This window comes from Rhinoderma darwinii, chromosome 1 (genome assembly GCF_050947455.1).
Source record: "Rhinoderma darwinii isolate aRhiDar2 chromosome 1, aRhiDar2.hap1, whole genome shotgun sequence".
Classification (NCBI taxonomy): domain Eukaryota; kingdom Metazoa; phylum Chordata; class Amphibia; order Anura; family Rhinodermatidae; genus Rhinoderma; species Rhinoderma darwinii.
The window spans coordinates 577,494,598-577,511,823 of NC_134687.1; the positions used below are offsets into that span (position 1 = coordinate 577,494,598).

The 17,226-nt window shown below is 41.8% G+C and overlaps 2 long non-coding RNA genes across 2 annotated transcripts in view; one reads left to right on the forward strand and one right to left on the reverse strand.

The window, feature by feature from the left end:
• LOC142746246 (uncharacterized) overlaps window positions 1-17,226 on the reverse strand; it is a 54,203-nt gene that overhangs the window by 22,690 nt on the left and 14,287 nt on the right. The gene's annotated exons all lie outside the window — the stretch shown is intronic.
• On the forward strand, window positions 455-2,571 carry LOC142746235 (uncharacterized). Its single transcript, XR_012881699.1, has 3 exons — window positions 455-759; window positions 1,452-1,664; window positions 2,422-2,571. It is a non-coding gene; the product is annotated as an uncharacterized LOC142746235 (long non-coding RNA).

Below are 17,226 nucleotides of genomic sequence, written 5' to 3' on the forward strand. Positions count from 1 at the left end.
TACTGGCATAGATCTATATGCCAGTACATTAGCCTGTTACTGATTGTACACAGGCAGTTGTTAGGGCATACTGAGGTATGCCCTAACAACAGGAAATATGTTCAGACAGCCCTGGGGTCCTTCACTGGACCCTGGGCTGTCTGGCCATACGAGTTGTGGGCTTTGATCGCGTCACAGTTATTTTCTGTGACGCGATCAATGTCATCGCGGCGTTCAAAGGGTTAACAGCGGAGAGAAGATGTTTCTCTCCTCTCCGCTGTCAGAGCGGGGCCGTGGCTGTGTATTACAGCCGTTGCCCCGCTCTCGATCGCGCGCACAGACGCGCGCAGGGACGGCTGTCACACAGGACGAGTTTGCTCGTCCTAATGCGCGAAGTGCTCGCCGCTCAGGACGAGCATACTCGTCCTGTCTCGGCAACCAGTTAATAAGTAAAAAGTAAATGTCAGCAGATGTCTTGAAGCACTTCTATGTTATGTGTTCTTGAATTGAATGTTTTATTACTCTTGTAAGGAGCAGATCAAATAGCCTTGGCCGAATGGACAATGACATTGTTTACCAGAGGGAGGGGATTCAGCCCTGGAAGAAGCGTTCTGTTTAATTAATTTAAACTTATCTGCAGTCTCCATTCTCTAGTGAAAGAAATTACTAAAGAATTGTACGAAGCAATCACCCCTCTTGAACCGACCATATCAACACTCTATTTACTCCTGAAAGTCCACAAGGACCCAAAAGTCCCCCCAGGACGACCGATTATTTCAGGTAGGGGTAATCTTACGGAAAAAAATTGTAAATTTATTGATCATCATCTTAAGGGGTTTGTTGAGTGTCTGCCCTCATATGTCCGTGATACTTCAGACCTCCAACAGAAAATAGATGGAATCAGCATGGAGGAAGATATGCTCTTAGTCACTTGTGACGTTGAGTCACTTTATACCAGCATCCGTCATACTGATGGTTTAAAGGCTGTCTCCTTCCTGACCACGGGGAGTATGGAATCCACCTTTTCTAACTTCATTGTAACGTTGCTTGAGTTTGCACTTACGCACAATTTTTTCATTTTCAATGATTCCTTCTATCTCCAGCTCCAGGGAATGGCAATGGGGGCAGCATGTGCCCCGTCATATGCCAACTTGTTCCTGGGGCTGTGGGAACGTGACCTCTTTCAGGGTGGGCGGAATGTCTCGATGGACCAGGTCATCTTTTGTGCCAGGTACATCGATGACATTTTGCTCATCTGGAAGGGGACACCTGAGTCTTTTGAGACCTTTATTGATGAATTAAATGCAAACAATTTAAATATTAAATTGACGTATCGTTATGACAAATACAAGGCGGAATTCCTGGATGTCAAACTATCCAGAGATCCAAATGGTTTTCTTCAATCAGATGTTTTTCGGAAAGCCACGGCAGTTAATTCCCTCCTTCATGCTTCCTCCTCTCACCCTTTACAGACCATACGGGCTGTGCCGATAGGTAAATTCCTAAGGACTAGGAGGATCTGTTCCTCCACAGAGGTGTTTGAGAAACAAGCGTATGATCTTACCAATCGATTTCTTGCTCGTGGATACAGCAAACGCTCGATCAAAAAGGCGTACCACCGTGCAAAAAATACATCTAGAGATGATCTTTTATTCCCGAAACCCAAGAACAAACTAGAAACACAGGTAAGATTTACCACGGAATATCATTCACGGTGGTCCCAAATGAAAGTGATATTAAAGCAGTTTTGGCCCACATTATGTACAGACCCTACCATTGAGAAGTATATCTCTAAATTTCCAACAGTATCGGCACGACGTTCAAAAAATCTCAAGGACCACCTCGTCCGGAGTCACTACCAACACAAAAATCAGAAGTTCCCCTTCGGTACTAAGGGCCCGAAATGGGGCTGTAAGACATGTGGACAATGTGTTGCTTGCTCGAATATCGAGAGATCAACATCGTTTGTCGACTCAGCGGGAAAACGTACTTTCACAATCACCCATTCCATCACTTGCTCAACCAAGGCAGTTGTGTACTACGCTACATGTCCCTGCCCCAAGATATATGTCGGCCTTACCACTCGCGAACTTAAAATACGGGTTAGGGAACATGTCCGTGATATTGTCTTAGCTAAAGAAATAGAAACCCCTGAAACCTTGAAACCTGTTGCAAGACATTTCAAGGCGTACCATTCTTATGACCCAACTAAATTTAAAGTAAGAGGAATCGACTGTATTGAAAAACATATTCGAAGGGGTGATGTTTCCAAAAGCTTGGCAAAATTTGAATCCAAGTGGATCTGGACTCAGGGGACAATGTTCCCCCTTGGACTCAATGAGAATTTAAACTTTGCGCCATTCCTTTGACCATTGACCTCCAGCAGGTTATTTTAAGTATGTTTTATGTTATCTGTGTCTAATTTCTTCCCCTCTATTACAGATTATCCCCGATTCGGTATAGCCTAGAGAAGTATAAGTTGCGAACACTATGCGATGAACAACGATCCACATCCATGAAGAATACTGTTTATTACTGTGGTCTCATTGGTCTTTTTGTTTTTATCAATATTTTCTCTTTTTTCATTCTATGTTTTCTACATAACTGTTCCTATACTATATATATTGATATGTATTGGTTTTTATCTGATATATTTATATATTCTTCACAGTTCTATACATATGTCTGATTTTATATATATTCCACATGGATCTTTTTTTGCATATATTTTTGCATTTTATTATTTCATATCATTCACTTAACTTCTTCCTCATCATTTTTTCACACACACATTTATACTTAGGCCTCATGCACACGACCGTGTTTTTGCGTCCGCAATTCAACCGCAAATCCACGGGTAAATTGCGGACCCATTCATTTCTATGGGCCCATACACACTATCCGTGTTTTCACGGCTCTCCGCATGTCCGCACATCCGTGCCGCAGAAACTACGGACATGTCCTATTATGGGCCGCAAATGCGGTGCGGACATGCCAATAGAAGTCAATGGGCCCGTGGAAATTGCGGATACACCGCCGTGTGTCATCCGCAGTTTGCGGATTGTCCGGAAGTGTTGCTAGGCGTCGACCGGGAATGACTTCTGTCGTCGTGAAGTCTGGAGAGAGTGCATGAGAGCAGCAGAGAGCAGCAGAGAGCAGCAGAGAGCAGCATGGCTTCAATAAACGTAGAGAAACTAATCATCCTGGTCCAGCACAAGCCCTGTCTGTGGAATAAGCGGGTGGAAGATTATGCAGACAGGAATATGAAAGATCTTGCCTGGCAGGAGGTCTGCAGTGAGGTGCATCCTGAGTGGGAGAAGGCAACTAAAGTGCAAAAGAAGCGCATGGGTAAGTTTCACAACTTGATGCTGTTTCTGAGTACTCCTGTCATGTCATAATGACATGCCTGACGTTTTGATTGTTGGCAGTTGGATCACCCACCAATCGCTGAAATGAAGCTGCAGAAGTGCACGTGAGATTGTGGGGGTCTCATGGCTCTGAACAGCACCGATCAAAACGTGACATGTCACTATGAGGGTATGTTCCCACACACTAATTACGTACGTAATTCTGTGGTGTTTGAGCTCTATTACGCACGCTAAATACGCCGCAATAGCGTTGACAATACGCAATAGCGTTGACAATGCCTTTACGGCTGAAATTACGGGTGATGTTTTCTCCTGAAACCAGCAACGTCATTTCAGCCGTTACGGACGCTGTCGTGTGTGCACATGGAAAACGTGGCAAGTCTGCTGTAGTTTCTGCAACGTTGGAATTACCTGTCAAATATGCAAATGTAGGTGCAGATTTGTTGCGTAAACAACAAAAATTTGCAGCATCATTTTCAGATAATAAACAACATTTCATAATCTCTAGTAATGTACTCTTCTAAAATGTTGATCTGTGATTGGTTTATTTTATATCATAGTCGAAAACGTCAAAACACGCTGGAACACGTGCCGAGACCAATTCAAGCGTGAGATTAATGACAAGGGGAAGAGCGGAGACGGACGTCTGAAAAAAAAGCCGTACATGTACACCAAACAGCTTTCGTTTCTTCTTGATGTAATGCAGGTTGGCCCGTAAGTATTGCTTATATACTTTGATCATTGTAGTCTGGCCATGTAGCCAGTCGTGTCAGTACCGCTGTAGCAGCCGTAGCGACTGCTACGGGGACCGCGGCATGAGGGGACTCCACCATGTCCCGAGGCTCCGCTAGCAGCCGCTATGACGGCTACAGCGGGACGCAACTGAACACTACGGCTGAGCAGGGAGGTATCTCCCCGCTCTGACATTAAACAACAGACATGTATCCCCTAACCACTGAATAGGGGATACATGTGTGATCGCTGGCATTGACAGGGAGAACGGGGGACAGAAAGTACCCTGAACTTCTCCATCCCAAACCTCGTACTTTCGCCACCTCCGTCAAAATGAATGGAGCCAAAGTCGTGCTTGTGCGCATACATAACCAGCGCTCCTTTCAATTTTTGGCAGATGTGCAGACGGCAGAACTTAAGCGAACTTTCAGTCCCCCCTTCACCCTATCGCTGCCAGCGATAAGGCATGTATTTGTAGGACACACTATAGGTGGCATTTGTCCGTGGGGCGGGGAGGTGGGCCTGTATGGCGTTAGCGGCATACAGCCCCCTCACTAGATAACGCCGTACAGTCCCCCTATAGATAACGCCATATAGTACCCCGGTAGATAATGCCATACAGTGTACAGTGTGGGGCTGTATGGCGTTATCTACAGGGGTGGGGGCAGGAAAAAAGGCACTATCTACAAGGGGGGGTGACACCCAGTGGAGGGATGGCCCCAGTTAAAACTTTGCTATGCGGCCCTGTCTTTCCTAGTTAGGGCTCTGCATGTAGTGATGCATACATAGTTTATTTGCCCAGCTGTAGACATGACGTTAAATTACTACAAAAATTCCCTAACATTATGTTTTCATTTTCAAACAGAACCAAGGATAATCTGGAGGAAGAAGAAGACTCTGATGTGACTCAAATTGAAGAGCCTGACGTAGCTTTGGGGGCTGGTAGGTCCACTTCCACTCCTGTGACAGCAGAACCAACAACAGAGGATAATCCAGTGTGTGCCGCGGACGAAGAAATTCTACCCCGAGGTAAACGTCGACGTTCTGCCAAAGGTCCAACACGTACAGAGCCAAGGCAGGAAGTCGACTTGCGCGTATTAGAGCACTTGGAGAGAAGAGCTACAGAAACGGAAGAGGGCACCTTCTGTCGCGCTCTCTCTAATATTCTTAAAAGAGTGCCAATTTCCAGACAGATAAGGTGCCAAACAGCACTAATGGAAGTCGTGGAAATATTTGCGACACATCCGGACCCACGTGCAATGCATCAGGCCATCGAGTTTCATCGACGGGGTTGTGATGCAAGCACCTACAACTCTGTCCCTCCAGCACCTGCAGCAACCGCGCAAGGCATCCAGCATCCGTCATATGTAGACTCAATGCCGCTATTCAGTCACGATCGTTCAGTTTATGGCATGCCAGGACCTTCTCAGCAACAGTATGGGCAAATGCAGCAGGGGGAGGCAGTTCCACGACCACATCATGAACCTGCACCTTCGCAATCATTTTACAATTTATAATTTAGTTATATAACATAGTTTTGGTAATGTTTGTTGACACTATTTTATGCAAGAAATAAAATACGTTTCTAGTTAAATTATGTGTTTGTCTTTATTATTATTGAAAAACATAATGAGGTATTGGTCTGCATTTCTGCCAAATGAAAATAATCGTTTTGTTTTTTTTTAATCAAGAATTAAAAAAAAAAAAACAGAAATACATTAGCTCGCAACCCGCGTCAAGGGTCCTCATTCTCTTGCGAGTCCCTACTCTACCTACTACTGCAACTTTAACTACTAACATTTGTAACATAAACCGGAAATACAACAGTCCCTCTCACATTTTAATTTGGCAGACAAAGCACATCCCTTTGCCAAGGAACGGCTCCCTCAGGTGATACAAAATAGTCTGTATACAAATTACGGGCTGCCAGTCCAGACACTCCAGGTCTTCTATGTGGTGTGTAGTCCAAAGGGATGTAATTCGTAGAGAAATGGTTCAGCTCTGCGTCCACTGCCGACTCATGAATCCTCAGAAAATTGTGGAGGACAACACAGGCTTGGATAACCTTTGTCACATTTTCAGGATTCAACTGAATGGAGCTCTGGAACACACGCCACTTGCTGCTTAGAATTCCGAAGGCGCACTCCACATACCGTCTTGCACGTGTAAGGCGGTAGTTAAAAATGCGCCTCTGTTCATCTAAGCCACGCCTAGGGAATGGGTTTTATTGAATATACAGATGACTCATATGTTATGGAATGTTCTTTGTTTGTTCTGACGCTATAAAAGCGACCACTACAGTTAAATAAAGGCAGAAGGATTTTTACTTTGAGAAACGTCTCAGTGTATCTGTTGCTTCTCCGAGCTCGCACCCCCCCCACCTGATTTGAACCTGCATGGAGATCAAGGCGTAACGTGACTCAAATTGCGATCACACGCGCGTCGGGACTGACGTTCTCTCCTTGCAGAGTGCTACCATGGGTATGTCATATGCTCCACTCTTTGTGTACTACTTTGCTTAAACTGCCTGTATTATCACTAACTGCACCTGCATTTACTAGTTTCAGCAATAGGCAGGTGTTTGATGCTACACTCCAGCTATCTGCAGTCATTTTCAGCAGAGTTCCCACTCTTACTTCTTTATACATGTGATGCATTTTTTGCACGTTGTTACTTACATAGAAGCTGCAACTATTTTTCTGGTCAGGCCTATTTCTGTCTTGTAGTACATGAATATACTTATTTCATTGTTATTTTGTGTCACCTGTATGTCCTCTGTAATTGACAGACGTTTTTATTCATGCTCAGCATGATTCATCTTTTAATATTGTTATATTGTTATATTCAATAAAATGTATATATGTTTCTCTAAATGACAATGTGTTAATTGACACTACAGTTTATAGGTATTCTATCATTTGTTTAGGGCAATACACCAAGGTTCACTTGGTTTCATTAAGGTCTAGTGTGAGATATAGGTATTCATACAGTATATATCTACATATATATACACTACCGTTCAAAAGTTTGGGGTCACCCAGACAATTTTGTGTTTTCCATGAAAACTCACACTTATATTTATCAAATGAGTTGCAAAATGACTAGAAAATATAGTCAAGACATTGACAACGTTAGAAATAATGATTTTTATTTGAAATAATAATTTTCTCCTTCAAACTTTGCTTTCGTCAAAGAATGCTCCATTTGCAGCAATTACAGTATTGCAGACCTTTGGCATTCTAGCTGTTAATTTGCTGAGGTAATCAGGAGAAATTTCACCCCATGCTTCCAGAAGCCCCTCCCACAAGTTGGATTGGCTTGATGGGCACTTCTTGCGTACCATACGGTCAAGCTGCTCCCACAACAGCTCTATGGGGTTGAGATCTGGTGACTGCGCTGGCCACTCCATTACAGATAGAATACCAGCTGCCTGCTTCTTCCCTAAATAGTTCTTGCATAATTTGGAGGTGTGCTTTGGGTCATTGTCCTGTTGTAGGATGAAATTGGCTCCAATCAAGCGCTGTCCACAGGGTATGGCATGGCGTTGCAAAATGGAGTGATAGCCTTCCTTATTCAAAATCCCTTTTACCTTGTACAAATCTCCCACTTTACCAGCACCAAAGCAACCCCAGACCATCACATTACCTCCACCATGCTTGACAGATGGCGTCAGGCACTCTTCCAGCATCTTTTCAGTTGTTCTGCGTCTCACAAATGTTCTTCTGTATGATCCAAACACCTCAAACTTCGATTCGTCTCTCTATAACACTTTTTTCCAATCTTCCTCTGTCCAATGTCTGTGTGCTTTTGCCCATATTAATCTTTTCCTTATATTAGCCAGTCTCAGATATGGCTTTTTCTTTGCCACTCTGCCCTGAAGGCCAGCATCCCGGAGTCGCCTCTTCACTGTAGACGTTGACACTGGCGTTTTGCGGTTACTATTTAATGAAGCTGCCAGTTGAGGACCTGTGAGGCATCTATTTCTCAAACTAGAGACTCTAATGTACTTGTCTTATTGCTCAGTTGTGCAGCGGGGCCTCCCACTTCTCTTTCTACTCTGGTTAGAGCCTGTGTGTGCTGTCCTCTGAAGGGAGTAGTACACACCGTTGTAGGAAATCTTCCGTTTCTTGGCAATTTCTCGCATGGAATAGTCTTCATTTCTAAGAACAAGAATAGACTGTCGAGTTTCACATGAAAGCTCTCTTTTTCTAGCCATTTTGAGAGTTTAATCGAACCCACAAATGTAATGCTCCAGATTCTCAACTAGCTCAAAGGAAGGTCAGTTTTATAGCTCCTCTAAACAGCAAAACTGTTTACAGCGGAGCTAACATAATTGCACAAGGGTTTTCAAGTATTTTCTAATCATCCATTAGCCTTCTAACACAGTTAGCAAACACAATGTACCATTAGAACACTGGAGTGATGGTTGCTGGAAATGGGCCTCTATACACCTATGTAGATATTGCATTAAAAAACAGACGTTTGCAGCTAGAATAGTCATTTAGCACATTAACAATGTATAGAGTGTATTTCTGATTAATTTAATCTTATCTTCATTGAAAAAAACTGCTTTTCTTGCAAAAATAAAGAAATTTCTAAGTGACCCTAAACTTTTGAACGGTAGTGTATATTAACTAGACTTTTCCTGCATGTACCAGTAGGTTTATCTAGTGAGATAAGAAGTAGAGACAAATTAACTTGTGTATCTGAAATGTGTGTCCTTCCCATGGGACAAGGTTCAGGCCACCTGGGGCTTGGAGGGTGAAGAATTATTATAATGCATTGAAATAATTCTTATTGGCTGAATCAGAGCCATTATCATATTGTAGATGATTGACTGAAACCAAAGCCTACACCTTTCCTGTCATTATACCATATGTGGAGTTTTGGGATATTACCATATACAGAATGTTTATGTTTTCAAGTATGAGGTTACCACCTACTCTCATTTTCCTATAAATAAAGATGGATCCGCCCCCTAGGGCAGAGATCGTTTGAACACTGAAGCTGCGTGTCATGGTCTCTCCGGCCGGCCTCTCTCAGATCCACCATTGAGAGAGCATTCATTAATTTGGAGCTCATAGACAAATGCAGAAAATGTCCAACGTTAACGGACATACTAAATTCTGCAACGACACCTGTATATATATGTTGAGCACGATTTATTTATTTTGGTACTATTCGATTTTTATCAATTAATGGGATATGTAATACATTACGTCAAATGGTATTTTTTGAACATTTGCCATTGGCATTTATATTTTTTTCATATTTCTAAATATATATGCTATTTATTAATTATATTTATAATCTCCCACTTTTTGCATGTTTTTTTATGTGTCACATATAAATTTGTTTTGCTTTTTGGATTGCGCACCTTTTTGAGTACTTTAGAGTAATGACTACATGGTTTAATCACATATAGCATATATATGCATTCTTGTGATACTGTCTCACATTTTCTGTGTGTATTCTTACTCGTCTGAGGAGCAGGAACTGAGTCCTGGAGTCTGCGCTGTTGATTCTTACTCTTGTCTCCCCCATGCGCATGCGTCGGCTCCCTATACCCGAGTGTGCGCAGGGTTGTACCTTCGATATGTAAAGTCTGCTCGACTCCTATTCACGTAAGTATGACGTGGGAGGTAACGGCGGTATTTCACATTGATTTTTCACAAGTGAACTAATAAACACCCTTTGATTATATACTTTGGCTAGTAGTACCTTTTGTCATGTAGGTTATGTATGTACACATGTAAAATGCTTCAATGTTCAGTAAATGAAAAACTTTTCTTTATGAGTAACCATTTGGTTAAAGACTCCAGTTTTTAGTAAATCTATCTCTGTTTCCTTAGTCATTGTACTTAAAAATAATAATAAAAACCAGCATTCAATCAGTTATTCAGCAGTAATAAAGCTTTACTAATTTTTTCTAAAAAATGTACACTTATTCCTTTTTGTCCGCTAGTCACGTGATGCAGCTTTCTAAAAATCTTGTTATTCCGCTGACGTCACACACACATCCCTGATAATGCTGTTCGACGCCATGTTCAATTGCAGTTCCGGTTTTATTCAAGTGTATGGGACTGAGCGGCAATCACAGACACAGCTGCTCCTGGTAAACACTGAAGAGGCCGCGGTGACGAACACCGCAGCCCCTTCAGTCTGCTGCTGCTGGGAGTCGGACCCCGACTGATCTGATATTGATGACCTATCCTGGGGTTATGCGGGCAATAGAAAATGTCTGGACAACCCCTTTAACCCCTTCCCGCAATTTCACGTACAATTTGTACGTGAAAGAGATGGAGCTGGCTCAGGAGCTGAGCCAGCGACATCACCGCCGGGTGACAGCTGTATGTTACAGCTGGCACCCTGAGGTATCGGCCTGGACCGGAGCTAGCCTCCGATCCGACCGATTAACCCCTCACATGCTGCGTTCAATAGAGATCGCAGCATGTGAGGAATTTATAGCCACCGGTACCCCAGCAACGTGATCGCTGGTGGCTGCAAAGGCGAACAGAGGTCTAATACTTACCTCCCGGTCTGCAAGTAACGGAATCCTCCTATGCCCCGTCGTCGGCGGGGCCCAGAATGCTTCCGGTACCATCGGTAAGATGGTGCCGGCTCAGCATCCGGCTCAGAAGCTGAGCCGGCGTCATCAGCAGTGGGTGTCCGCTGTATGAATCAGTGGACATCCCACTGTAAAGGCAGGAAACTGAGCTAGCTCCGATTCCTGCCATTAACCCCTTCAATGCAGCGATCCAATGCAATCGCTGCATCAAAGTGGTTTGTATGAAATCGGCAGCCTGCCATGCGATGGCAAGGCTGGCGACTGCTACCATGGCAACAGGAGGCCTAACAACGGCTTGCTATCTGCCATTACGGAAGCCGATTAGGCCCCGTCCGTAATGGCAGATAGCAAGCCGTTGTTAGGCCTCCTGTTGCCATGGTAGCTGTCGCCAGCCTTGCCATCCGTAATGGCAGATAGCAAGCCGTTGTTAGGCCTCCTGTTGCCATGGTAGCAGTCGCCAGCCTTGCCATCGCATGGCAGGCTGCCGATTTCATACAAACCACTTTGATGCAGCGATTGCATTGGATCGCTGCATTGAAGGGGTTAATGGCAGGAATCGGAGCTTGCTGCACTATATTAGAACATCAAACAAACAGTTGGAGCTTCAACTCCTCTAGTGGGACTAAAGAATAGTGTAAAAAAAAAGTGTAAAAAAAAGTAAAAATAAAAGTTGTAAAAAATACAATAAAAGTTAAAAGTTTCAAGTAATAAAATAAAACACAATCGCCCTTTTTCCCTTATAAGTCATTTATTATTGAAAAAAATAATAAAGCCATACATACTTGGTATCGCTGCGACCGTAACGACCTTAAGATGTTATTTATTCCGCACAGTGAACGCCGTAAAACAAAAAAACCAAAAAATACTGACATAATTGCTATTTTTTGGTTACTTTGTCTTCCAAAAATTGAAATAAAAAGTGATCAAAAAGTCGCATGTACCCAAAAATGGTAGCTATAAAAACTATAACTTGTCTCGCTAAAAACAAGCCCTCATACAGCTCCGTCGACGAAAAAATGAAAACCGTTATGGCTCCCACAACTTGTCGACAGAAAAAATCGATTCTCTTTACAAAAGTTATTTTATTGTGCAAAAAGTTGTAAAACATAAAAAAGTGCTATAAATTAGGTATCACCGGAATCGGACTGACCCGCAGAATAAAGGTAACATGTAATTTATAATGCGTGGTGAACACTGTATAAAAAGAACTAAAAAAATATGCCAGAATTGCTGTTTTTTGGTCACCTTGCCTCCCAAAAAAAAAAGGATAACAAGTGATCAAAAAGTCATATGTACCCCAAAATGGTACCAATAAAAACTACAGCTGGTCCCGCAAAAAAAAAAAACAGCCCTCATACCACTACGTCTATGAAAAAATAAAATTAGTTAAGGCTCCAATAAGTCAGGAAAGAAAAAATTATGTAGTTGTGCCGACCCGAGGGGAACATTTCTTCTGTTTCAAGTGGCGAATTATCAAGGCCCCTAAAATTAGAGAACCAGGAAGGGGAGGGCCCAAACATATCTGCTGGAAGTGAGGGTGCCCGTATTATACGAGGACAACACTTCCCAGCAAAATTCCTCAAACTGCAAAGATGCGGAGTGTGGACCAAAAGGGGAATAAGTAAGGACCATTTATTAGTGCGACAACGGCCTGTGCAGAAAGGATTGTGTCACAGCGTAACAAATATCTATGGATTATTTTATTGTTTTTTTTTACCCCATTATTATACCACCTGACTATGCCCCTTATATACTCCGCCCGGCTTACATGTACCCCCACATTATAAACGGAAACACCAGTAAGACTCCAAACAAAACTACTACCAAGCAAAATCCACGCTCCAAAAGCCAAATGGCGCTACCTCTCTTCTGAACCCTACAGTGTGCCCAAACAGCAGTTTACTTCCACATAAATGGCATCGCCAAACACGGGAGAACCTTTTTAACAATTTTTGGGGTGTGTGTCTCCAGTGGCACAAGCTGGGCATGACATATTTGCCACTGAAATAGCATATCTAGGGAAAAATGTACATTTTTACTTTGCACCTTCCGCAGCGTAATCATTCATGGAAAAGGCCTGTGGGGTGAAAATGCTCACTACACCCCTTAATAAATGCCTTGAGGGGTGCAGTTTCCAAAATGGGGTCACTTCTCAGAAGTTTATTTTATTATTTCACATCAGAGCCCTGCAATTTTGATCCAATACTTTGTAAATTGCCAAATTAGGCCTTAATTTTACATGGTACTCTTTCACTCCTGAGTCGGGTCGGATGTCCAGGCAACAGATTAGGGCCATACATAGGGTGTTTCTAAAACCGGGAAACACAGCATAATAATTAGAGAGCTGTCTTGTTATGGTGGCACAAGCTGGGCGCCACATATTGGCATATCTATGGAAAAAATAAAATTTTCACTCTGCAACATCGAGTGCACACCAATTTCTGCCAATCACCTGTGGGGTTAATATGCTCACTACACCCCTAGGTGAATACCTTGAAGGGTGTAGTTTCCAAAATGGGGTCACTTCTGCACGGGATCCACTGTTTTGGTCCCACAGGGACTTTGCAAATGCGACATTGCGCCCAGAAACCAATCCAGCAAAATCTGTACTCCAAAAGCCAAATGGCGCTCCTTCCCTTCTGAGCCCTACTCTGTGCCCAACCAGCAGTTTATGACCACATATGTGGTATTGCCGTACAAAGGAGAAGTTGCTTTACAAGTGTTGGGGTGCTTTTTTTCATTTATTTGTTGAGAAAATTAAACATTTTCAGCTAAAACTACGTCTTGTTGAAGAAAAAGGATTTTTTTTTATTTTCACTGCCCAATTCTAATAAAATCTATGAAACACCTGTGGGGTCAAAATGCTCACTACACCCCTAGATGAATTCATCAAGGGGTGCAGTTTCGTGAATCTAGTCACTTTTGGGGAGTTTCCACTGTACTGGTGCCTTAGTAGCTTTGCAAAAATGACATTGTGTCAAGAAACCAATCAAGCAAAATCTGTGCTCCAAAGGCCAAATGGCGCTCCTTCTCTTCTGATCCTTGCCGTATGCCCAAACAGCAGTTTATGACCACTTATGACCACAAATGGGGTATTGCCGTACTCCAGAGAAGTTGCTTTACAAATGTTGGGGTTCTTTTATTCCTTTATTTGTTAAGAAAATTAAAAATTTTGAGCTAAAACTACGTTTTGGTCCCTTAGGGGCTTTCAAATGTGACGTGGTCTCCGCAAACCATTCCTGCTAAATTTGAGCTCCAAAAGACAAATGGCGCTCTTTCCCTTCTAAGCCCTGCCGTGTGTCCATACAGCCGTTTATGACCACATGTGGGAGAAATTGTGTACAAATGTAGTGGTGCATTTTCTCCTGAACTCCTTGTGGAAATGAAAAAAAATTAGCTAAACCTACATTTTCTTTGAAAGAATGTAGATTTTTATTTTCACAGCCTACTTCCAATAATTTCTGCAAAAAACCTGCGGGGTCAAAATTCTCACTATATCCCTAGATAATTTCCTCAAGGGGTATAGTTTCCAAAATGGGGTCACACTTGGGGGATTTCCACTGTTTTGGCACTGCAAGAGCCTTTCAAACCTGACATGGTGCCTAAAATATTTTCTAATAAAAAGGAGGCCCAAGATCCTCTAGGTGCTCCTTTGCTTCTGAGGCCTGTGCTTCAGTCAATAAGTGCACTAGGGCCACATGTGGGGTATTTCTAAAAACTGCAGAATCTGGCCAATAGATATTGAGTTGCGTTTCTCTGGTAAAACTTTCTGTGTTACAAATTTTTTTTATGAAAAATGAATTTCTGCAACAAAAAAAACGAAATTTGAAAATGTAACATCTACTTTGCCTTAATTCCTGTGAAACGCCTAAAGGGTTAAGAAACTTTCTAAATGTTGTTTTTAATACTTTGAGGGGTAACATTTTTAAAATGGGGTGACTTATCGGGGGATTCTAATACATAAGGCCCTAAAATCCGCTTCACAACTGAACTGGTCCCTGTAAAAATAGCCTTTTGAAATTTTCTTGAAAATGTGAGAAATTGCTGCTAAAGTTCTAAGCCTTGTAACGTCCTAGAAAAATAAAAGGATGTTCAAAAAACAATGCTAATCTAAAGTAGACATATGGGTGATGTTAATTAGCAACAATTTTGTGTGGTATTACTATCTGTCTTACAAGCAGATACATATAAATTTAGAAAAATGCTAAATTTTGGTGTTTTTCACAATTAAATACTTAATGTATCGAGCAAATTTTGTCAGTAACAAAAAGTCCAATGTGCCATGAGAAAACAATCTCAGAATCGCTTGGATAGGTAAAAGCATTCCGAAGTTATTACCACATAAATTGAAACATGTCAGATTTGAAAAAATTGGCTGTGTCCTTAGGGGTTAATGGTCTAGGTTATTTTTCCTTTTTTCCTCAGATGGTTGTTATAGTGGAAATTTCTTATTCATCCTGTCTTCTGTATGGTGCTGCTTTTAAGACATTCTATAAGCTCCAACCTGTTATGTAATCCCTTTATTTTCCTCTGTAGCTGGAAGAAGTTCTGGAATCCAGTATAGTAGATAGTGTATGAACAAAAGTATTGGGACACACTTCTGAATCATTGAAATACGGTGTTTCCTTAAGTTCCATTGCCACAGGTGTATAACATCAAGAACCTAGCAGTGCAGTCTGCCCTTACAAACATTTGTGAACTAATGGGTCGTTCTAAAGAGCTCACTGAATTCCAGTGTTACTGTAATAGGATGCCACCGTTGTAACAAGTTAGTTTGTGAAATTTCTTACCACCTACATATTCCATGATCAACTGTGAGTGATAGTATTGTAAAGTGGAAGCGTTTAGGAACCCAGAAACTCACAAAGTGCACACTACGTAAAGTTAGAGAGCGAGGTCGCCGAGTGCCAAGGCACACAGTGCCAAAAAGTCGCCAACACTCTGCTGACTTAGTAACTGTAGATTTCTGAACTGCCTCGACATTAACACCAACACAAAAACTGTGCACCGGGAGCTTCATGGCCGAGCAGCTACATGCAAGCTTTACATCACCAAACACAATGCCAAGCGTCGGATGGAGTGGTGTCAAGCACGACACTACTGGACACATGTTTTGGGGCTTCCCTATCTGGCAGACAATTCTGGGCTTGGCAAATAAAAGGATAACGTTACCTGTCTGACTGCATTGTGCCACCTGTAAAGCTTAGTGGAGGAGGGATAATAATAATGGGTTGGTCTAGGCCCTATAGTTCCAGTGAAGGAAATCTTAGTGCTTCAGCATACCAAGACATTTTGGACAATTGTATGCTTCCAAATTTGTGGGAACATTTTGGGGTTCGGCCCTTTTCTGTTCCACCATGGCTGGGCCCCATTTCATAAAGCAAGGTCCATAAAGACATGGTGTGAAGAGTTTGGTGTAGAAGAATTTGATCAGCCCGCATAGATCAGCCCGAGTCCTGACCTCAACCCCATCCAACACGTTTGGGATTAACTACAACAGAGATTGCGAGCCAGGCCCTTTCAACATCAGTGTCTGACCTCACAAACGATCTTCTGGATGAATGGGCAAAAATTCCCACAGACACACCAAAATCTTGTAGAAAACCTTCCCAAAAGAGTGGAAGGTGTTTTAGCTGAAAAGGGGGGAAAAACTCCATATTAATGACTGTGGATTTAGAATGGGATGTCATAAAAGCTCCGGTAGGAGTAATGTGTGGGTGTCCCAATACTTTGGTGCATATAAAGTATATTACATGGTGTTCATTCAAGACTGTAAACAAGGAGGTATTGATTTACTGACAGAAAAATTAGATCTTGAAAATGGTAAGGAATTAATACACCATTTGAATATATTTCTAAGTTGCGAAGTTTTCATCACACAACTTATACAAGTTTGAGCTTTATTTGCATTCCGAGAGTCATAACTTTTTTATTTTTCCATCGACATTTGGGTGTAAATAATATGTTGATTAACTTTTATTAACTTTATATTAGGAGGGAATTGAAAATAAACAGCTATTCCAGCATTGTTTTTATCGTTTTAAATTAATGCCGTTCACTCTGCGGTGTAAATAACATGTTACGTTTATTATATGAGTTGGCACGTTTACGGGGATACCAAATATGTAAAGATTTTATATGTTTTCCTACATTTGGATAAAAATCCTATTAAAAAAATTACTTGTTTTTGCATCGCTGCATTCCAAGAGCCGTAACTTTTTGGGTTTTCTGTCGATGTAGCCATATGTGGGATTGTTTTTTGCAAGACAAGGTGTCGTTTTCATTGGTACTATTTTGGCGTACAGGGGACTTATTGATAAACTTTTCTTTTTCTTTTGGGAGGGATGGAAAAAAAAGGAATTTTTTGCTATTTTTTTGGACGCCATTTAATGAATGTGTTAACTTCATTGTTCTAGTCTTTACGATCGTGGCAATATCATATATGTGTATGCTTTTTTTTTTTTTTTACACTTTTACTAAATAAAACTGTAATCTTTTTTTTTTTTTCCATAACCTTTACTGTTTTTATATTTTTTTTGTTAGTCCCACTAGGGGACTTCTTCACTTTGCGATTTTCTG